The 8,192-nt window shown below is 49.6% G+C and overlaps 1 non-coding gene across 1 annotated transcript; it reads left to right on the top strand.

The window, feature by feature from the left end:
- Positions 1 to 7,818: 7,818 nt before the first annotated feature.
- On the top strand, positions 7,819 to 7,925 carry LOC121493994. Its single transcript, XR_005988642.1, has one exon. It is a non-coding gene; the product is annotated as a U6 spliceosomal RNA (small nuclear RNA).
- The last annotated feature ends 267 nt before the right edge of the window (positions 7,926 to 8,192 follow it).

Below are 8,192 nucleotides of genomic sequence, written 5' to 3'. Positions count from 1 at the left end.
TTCAGTTGAGTTTGGATGTAAAGTTCTGTAGATATCTGTGAAATCCATCTGGTCCAGTGTATCATTTAAAGCTCTCGTTTCTTTGGAGATGTTGTGCTTAGAAGACCTATCCAGGGTAGAAAGAGCTAGATTGAAGTCACCAAGTATAAGTGTATTATTATCAAGGTATTTCTTGAGTTTGGTTATTAATTGGTTTAAATATTTGGCAGCTCCCACATTCGGGGCATATATATTGAGGAGTGTTAAGTCCTCTTGTTGGATAGATCCTTTGAGTATGAGATAGTGTCCCTCTTCATTTCTCACTATAGTCTTCGGGGTAAATTTTAATTTATCTGATATAAGGATGGCAACCCCTGCTTTCTTTTGAGGACCATTTGAATGGTAAATGGTTCTCCAACCTTTTATTTTCAGGTTGTAGGTGTCCTTCTGTCTAAAATGAGTCTCTTGTAGACAGCAAATAGATGGGTCCTGCTTTTTTATCCAGTCTGAAACCTTGCGCCTTTTGATGGGGTCATTAAGCCCGTTCACATTCAGAGTTACTATTGATAGATATGAGTTTAGTGTCATCATATCTATTCAGTCCTTGTTTTTGTGGATTGTTCCACTGAACTTCTTCTTAAAGGGGAATTTTAAGAGTCCCCCTTAAAATTTCTTGCAGAGCTGGTTTGGAGGTTACATATTCTTTCAGTTCCTGCCTGTCTTGGAAGCTCTTTATCTCTCCTTCCATTTTGAATGAAAGCCTTGCTGGGTAAAGTATTCTTGGTTGCATGTTCTTTTCATTTAGGACCCTGAATATATCCTGCCAGCCCTTTCTGGCCTGCCAGGTCTCTGTGGAGAGGTCTGCTGTTACCCTAATATTCCTCCCCATAAAAGTCAGGGACTTTTTTTCTCTTGCTGCTTTAAGGATCTTCTCCTTATCTTTGGAATTTGCAAGCTTCACTATTAAATGTCGAGGTGTTGAACGGTTTTTGTTGATTTTAGGGGGGGATCTCTCTATTTCCTGGATCTGAATGCCTGTTTCCCTTCCCAGATTCGGAAAGTTTTCAGCTAGGATTTGTTCAAATACATATTCTGGCCCTCTGTCCCTTTCGGCGCCCTCAGGAACCCCAATTAAACGTAGGTTTTTCTTCCTCAGGCTATCATTTATTTCCCTTAATCTATCCTCATGGTCTTTTAATTGCCTGTCTCTTTTTTCCTCAGTTTCCCTCTTTGCCATCAACTTGTCTTCTATGTCACTCACTCGTTCTTCCACCTCGTCAAGCCTCGTCGTTAGGACTTCTAGCTTGGATTGCATCTCATTTAATTGATTTTTAATTTCTGCCTGATTGGATCTAAATTCTGCAGTCATGAAGTCTCTTGAGTCCTTTATGGTTTTTTTCTAGAGCCACCAGTAGCTGTAAAATAGTGCTTCTGAATTGGCTTTCTGACATTGAATTGTAATCCATATTTTGTAACTCTGTGGGAGAGTGGGCTGTTTCTGATTCTTTTTTTTGAGGTGAGGTTTTCCTTCTAGTCATTTTGCTCAGTGCAGAGTGGCCAAAAACAAGTTGTATTGGGAAAAGGAGAAAAAGAGAGAGAAGGAAAGAAAAGAGAAAAAGAAAAAAGAGAAAGAAGAAAAAAATATGGGAAAAAGAGAAGAAAAAGAAAGAAAAAGAAAGGAGAAAAAAGAAAAAAAGGGGGGGTGGGGGAAGCAATCAGAAATCAAGAAGAAAGAGAGAGAAAAAAAAGCACATAACAAAACAAAAAAAAAAAACAAAAACAAAAACAAACAAACAAACAAACAAAAAAACCACGGGGGAGTATCTTCCGATTCTGTGTAGTTTAAGTCCCTTGACTTCCCTTGGAACTGGTCCGTCTCGCTGGTCTTCTGGGGGAGGGGCCTGCTGTGCTGATTCTCAGGTGTTAGCACTTGGGGGAGCTGCTCTGCCCCTGCCTGGTGCAGGGCTCGGTGGGGGTTGTTCACCCCGTGAGGCCCAGGGAGGAAGCCACAGTGGCGGGGGCAGCTCTGGGACCCTGGAGTCAGCCCCCGCAGTAGCTCCGGGGCTCTCCGTCTGCAGGGCCTGGGGGCTCCGGGGCGGGGCCGCTGATCTGCTCAGTTCCAGGCAGGAGCGTCCTTGCTGTCCTGGGCCCTCCCGGCCTCTGCCTGTCCCGGGGGAGGCCGGATCCTGGGCTGTGTCCCGGCGCCCTGTGCTCCGGGGCCTGCGCTGTTGGATTCGCGCTCCCGGCGGTGCAGCCCCCTCCGCGGAGCCGCCGCCCGAGCCCCTCCGAGCTGTTCCCGGAGCCGCGCAGCCCCCTCCGCGCGGAGCTTCTTCCTCTGCGCGAGCCGCCGCCGCTGAGCTGTTCCCGGAGCCGCGCAGCCCCCTCCGCGGAGCCGCCGCCCGAGCCCCTCCGAGCTGTTCCCGGAGCCGCGCAGCCCCCTCCGCGGAGCTTCTTCCTCTGCGCGAGCCGCCGCCGCTGAGCTGTTCCCGGAGCCGCGCAGCCCCCTCCGCGGAGCCGCCGCCCGAGCCCCTCCGAGCTGTTCCCGGAGCCCCGCAGCCCCCTCCGCGGAGCCGCCGCCCGAGCCCCTCCGAGCTGTTCCCGGAGCCCCGCAGCCCCCTCCGCGGAGCCGCCGCCCGAGCCCCTCCGAGCTGCTCCGGGCCCCGCCGAGCGCTGCAGCCCTTAGGGAGCTCGGCGCATCTCCCGGGGCGCAGTTCCTCTGTTACTGTCCCAGGGAGCCCGAGGGCATCCCCGCCCTCCTGGGTCCTGCTCCACCTCCCTGCGGGCCCCTTTCCGCGGGGAAGGTTGGTGCAGCTCCTGCTCCTCCGGGACGGGGCTCTCCTGTCCTGGGGACACTCGCCCCGGCCTCAGCCCGGCTCCTCGCGGGCCCCTCCCCCTTGGAGGCCTTTTGTTTCTTTATTTCTTTTTCCCGTCTTCCTACCTTGATAGAAGCGCGAACTCTTCTCACTGTAGCGTTCCAGCTGGTCTCTCTTTAAATCTCAGGCCGAATTCGTAGGTTTTCAGGATGATTGGATGGTTTTCTAGGTAATTTGCTGAGGACAGGTGACCTGGAGACCCTACTCCTCCGCCATCTTGCCCCTCCTCCTGGGTAACCAATTTCTTAACGCTGTAAAATCTCCACTCCCTCTGCCTTTTTTAGCCTTTCTTCTTCTTTTTTTTTAATGGAAAGTCTATTAAAGATTTTATTTCTTTATTTGAGAGAGAGACAGAGCACAAGAGAGCATGGGGAGAGGTGGACGGAGGGAGAGAGGGAAGCAAACTCCCCCAGGATCAGTGGGAAGGTCAGGGGTAAGGGGGTGAGGGCTTGATCCCAGGACCCCGAAATCACGACCTGAGCTGCAGGCAGTTGCATCACCGATGGAGCCAGCCAGCCACGTGCCCTCATTAGTGGTCTTCTTATTAGTGGGTTTGTGGGTACTTAAGACGTTTGCATCTCTATTCCTCTCATCTGCCTTAGAACTTAAGTCCCGGTGATACCACAATGTTCACAGTAGCAATATCCACAACAGCCACACTGTGGAAGGAGCCTCGATGTTCATCGACAGATGAATGGATAAAGAAGATGTGGTCTGTATATATAATGGAATATTACTCAGCCATTAGAAAGGACGAACACCCACCATTTACATCAACGTGGATGGAACTGGAGAGAATTATGCTGAGTGAAGTGAGTCAATCAGAGAAGGATGATCATATGGTTTCACTCATATGTGGAAAATAAAAAATAGTGAAAGGGATTATAAGGGAAAGGAGGGGAACTGAGTGGGAAAAATTAGAAAGGGAGACAAACCAAGAGAGCCTCCTAACTCTGGAAAACAAACAAAGGGTGAGGAAGGGGAGGTGGGTGAGGGGTTGGGGTAACTGGGTGATGGGCTCTGAGGAGGGCACTTGACAGGATGAGCACTGGGTGTTATATGCTGGCAAATTGAATCGAAATAAAAACAAATGTAAAATAAAATAAAATAAAATAAAAAACAAACAAAAGGACCTTGAGTCCTGGAGCAGAGAGGAGGACACGGGGCTCAGCAGGAGGCCACAGGGCTAAGCAGCGCTGACACAGTGGAGAGGCAGGGAGATGCAGAGGCACAAAGCATGCAGATTTGCAGAAACCCCACTTCGTCCTGTGGGTCCCAGGGCTGCAGCTGTGCCCCCTGCAATAACCTCCTTGATAATGGTTTGGAGACAAAACCTCCTCTGCTTGCTGGTTGACTGGAACTGCATGACCTAAACCCCTAACCACCACTGAATTAAGACAACCCAAACAAACCCAGCAGGCATATTTTTCATCCCTAGAGTGCATCGCGTAGAGTTTCCATGTGAAAGATAGTTCAGTGGCCACAAGCAGCTGGTGTGTGCCATGCCCTGCAGCAGCCACCCACTGTTCTCACACCCACAGCAACATCTGAACCCATTTTCCCGAATTCCAGGTCCATTTCTCTGAACAGAAAATGGACCATCTTTGTGGGATGACTCAGGCAACTTCTTTTCGTCTGGTCCTCCCTAATATATTCTCCAGATTTTTCTATAAAGTTCCAACAAAAATTTTTATTGTTTTTTAGATAGGTCAGGGATAACAGGGTAATGCGTAACAGTGTGGTTAGGAGGTGAAGGCAGCAGGCGATGACTCGGGAGACATGCACTATAGATGTATACCTTTGGTTCCTAAATGTGGCCCAGAGCCTGGGGAGTCCTGGCAGCCTGTAGGGGGATCTGCAAGGTTAAAACTTCTTTCATGGTAGGGGTGCCTGGGTGGCTTAGTGGGTGAAGCGCCTGACTCTGGGTTTGAGCTCAGGTCATGACCTTAGGGTGGTGGGATGGAGCCCTAAGGCTTGGGTCTGTGTTCAGTGTAGACTCTGCTTCAGATTCTTTCTCTCCATCCTTCTCACTCTTGTTCTCTCTTAAATAAATACACAAAATCTTTAAAAAATACTTGAAAAACCCTATTTTCATAATAGTATTTTTCACTCTCAGAAGGGTGCCAGGGAATTTCGGGTTGCTATATGATGTAGGATGTTGCGACACTGGACAGAGAGAGCTGTGAAACTTCAGCTGTTTTCCCATCCGTCACACCTTCAGCAGATACGCAAAATGCAAAACAGTGTTACTCCCCTTATGAGACATTGGTTTGTTTTGGGAAACTTCTTTTTAAGAAAACTGCATTACTTAGGTTCACATGTGTATTATTGTTTTAGAACACATTAATGATTATGTGACATTTTTCTCCTTCCTAATTTATGGCACCAGAAATCCTGATGGACAAGATCCTTACACGAAAGCCCCCGGGGTGCACATTTCTGAGCGTGTAAAGGGGCCTTGTGTCCCAGTCTGCTGAGAACTGCTGCCCCAAGCGAGCCAACCTCTCCAACCTCTCCAACCTCTCATCCTTCCCGCCTCGCGGTTACACAGAGAGGCTTAGATTGGATGGTTCCCAACGTCCCTGTATTTCTGGGCGCTTGAAGGCGACGTCCTTAGGCCTGCAGGCTTGCAGTGGCCTCCTGGTGTCTGGGTGTCGGTGGGCACGACGAGGAGGTGGGTTGCGGGCCGGAGGCCCCCAGCCCCGTGCGGCTCCGCAGGCTGTGGCTTCCCCGTGCGCCTTATGGTTTGTTGTGGTTGTTGTTGCGCTCGGTTAGGAGGAACCGGGCGGGGGCCAGCGTGTCCCACAGCTGACCTCCATCCAGATCTAGGAGGACGGGGAGCCCAGGAAGGCACCGCCGGGGGTAGGTCGCAGGCTGGAGACGGCGTGGAGAAGTCAGGAGCCCCGCAGGTGCTCGTCGGGGCGCACGGAGGTCCAGCGCAGGACACGCCTGGTGCTGCCCCCGCAGTCCTGTACGCCCCCCTGTGGGCAGCTCCCCCAAGACCCAGCACCTTCCTGGGGCATCTGGCTCCTGCCCTGCGTCCCCGCGGCTTCCAGACCACGAGGGCTCTTTCCTTGGTAAGGCCTCTGCCAGCCCCTCCTCCCTCCTCCAACACCCCTCACCCCCCCATACCCTGTTTCTCTCTTTGTCTCCGTCTCTCCCTCGGGGTGAGGCTGGGAGGTGCACGCCCCAGACAGCCGGACAGCCCGGAGCCCTACAGGCGGCAGTGGGGAGCATCTGGTCCACCCCTGCTGGACCAGGAGCGCAGAGGGCACCTGACCCAGGCAGCCGCGGCTGGCTTTGCTTAGAGTCCTGGGAGGGAGGGAGGCCTACAGAGACAGAGACAGGGACAGAGACAGAGACAGACGCCAGGGACCGGCTCAGCCTGCTGCCTTTGACCCCCGTGCGAGATGGGGCTGCACTCAGGTTCTGGAAAGGAGAAATGCCCGCAATGTGGGCAGGAAAAGTATTGCAACAGCGGTGTCAGGCCACTTCTATTTTTTTGTCCTCCCCCCCCCCCCACTTTTTTTTTGTAATTTGAGAATCCCAGTGCATTAAAAGAAAGGAGAAGAAATGACAAAGCAGGGTTACAAAACTGGGGTGTTTTAACGGATTACCTGGAATAGGCCCGAATTTACGTTTATTCAAGGTCCTTGGCAGGAATATTTTATCTCTATATGCACAAAAAGAAGACAGCCATGGGGCTCTCTGCTCTGGGCAGAATGTACAGTTCTGTTTCCCAGCACAGTAATCTCACTTTGGAGTCCAGATGAACTCGACACCGTGTTAATGAGGCGCCTGAGCAGCAGTTCTAGGGGGCAAAATCTTCTGATACCTGTTGTAGTGGTAAGGAAGCATTGGCAGGACTGTCATCACGGGCCCTGGCAGTAGGAGGCAGAGCTCCTGCTCAACTCTGGATACAGCAGAGAGGGCTGGGGGCCAGCCCTGAGAGCAGGGAGGGTGGCCCAGCTGGGCTGAGTGAGCTCCCCAAACCCACTTAACAGGATTCCAGCTGAAGACCCCTGGGGGCTTAGCCTTCCAGGAGGTGCTGAGAAACCTACTCAGATCCAGGGTGACCACAGAGCCAGCCAGGATGACTTAGGATTCTTGCTGGCCAGGCAGCCAGATTTCAGGGTTTCAGGGCTCAAAGGAACCCAAGTGAAGTCTAGTCAAGGTGAGACACTTTGTCACTGGTCAACATTACCTGAAAAGCTGGTGTTTTTGTTTTTGCTTTTAAAAAATCTCCTACCATACTTAGAAATACCTTGCAATGATATATTGTGTTTTGAGCAAAAAATTTGCAGAAATATGAAAAAAAAACTAGAATGCTGTATTGTAGGTAATATGGCCTGGAAATAGGCCTGTGCTTAAAATTATGTGTGTGAAATATATATATGTCTATCCACACTTTTATTTTTATTTTTTTTAAGATTTTATTTATTCACGAGAGACACAGAGAGAGGCTGAGACACAGGCAGAGGGAGAAGCAGGCTCCTTGTAGTGAGTCCGATGGGGGAGACTCGATCCCAGGACCCTGGGATCACGCCCTGAGCTGAAGGCAGACACTTAACCGCTGAGCCAACTGCTCAGGCAACTGCTGAGCATTAAAAGTGCACTTTTAATTTTACTTTTATGTCTATTATTTTTTCCAGCTTTCTTGAGGTGTAGAACACATATGACAATGTAACGTCATGTAAATTTAAGGAGTACAAATTGTTGCCTGGATACATTTACATGTCACAAAATGGTCACCACCACAGTCTTTGCTAACACCTCCATCACAGCACAGCATTACCATTTCTTTTCTTGGTGACAATAGTTAAGATCTGTTTTTGCAGCTTTCAAATATGTAATATGGTATTACTGACTATAATCCTTGTGTGCTGTTGGTGGAAACATAAATTGTTCCAATGACTTTGGAAAAAAGAATGGAGGTTTCTCAAAGAATTAAAAATAGTATGACCACGCACTCACTTCAGCAGCACATACACTAAAACTGAAATAATGTAGAGAAGATTAGCATGGTCCCTGTGCAAAGATGACACACGAATTTGTGAAGCAGTGCATAGTTTTAGAGAAATTCTCACTCCAGTTAATTCATATATTACTTGACATTTACATGTTTCAGGGTTGGGATAAGTCAAACTCCGTTGGTCCATGTGGCCTCATGTCCCAGCACCACATCAAACATCAGGGCTATCTTTTAAGCATGAAAAAAGTAAAATAAAATGACCATATCATCTCGCTATCTCACTTCTGGGTATATATCCATGAAAAGATGTTATCGAAGCAATATCTTCACCTCCATGGAGCATTTCATATTAGCCAAGATATGGAAAC

The sequence above is a fragment of the Vulpes lagopus genome, chromosome 6 (genome assembly GCF_018345385.1).
Source record: "Vulpes lagopus strain Blue_001 chromosome 6, ASM1834538v1, whole genome shotgun sequence".
In the NCBI taxonomy this organism is placed as follows: Eukaryota; Metazoa; Chordata; class Mammalia; order Carnivora; family Canidae; genus Vulpes; species Vulpes lagopus.
The sequence above is the reverse complement of the archived record's forward strand: the minus strand, read 5'-3'. Positions and strand labels throughout refer to the sequence as shown.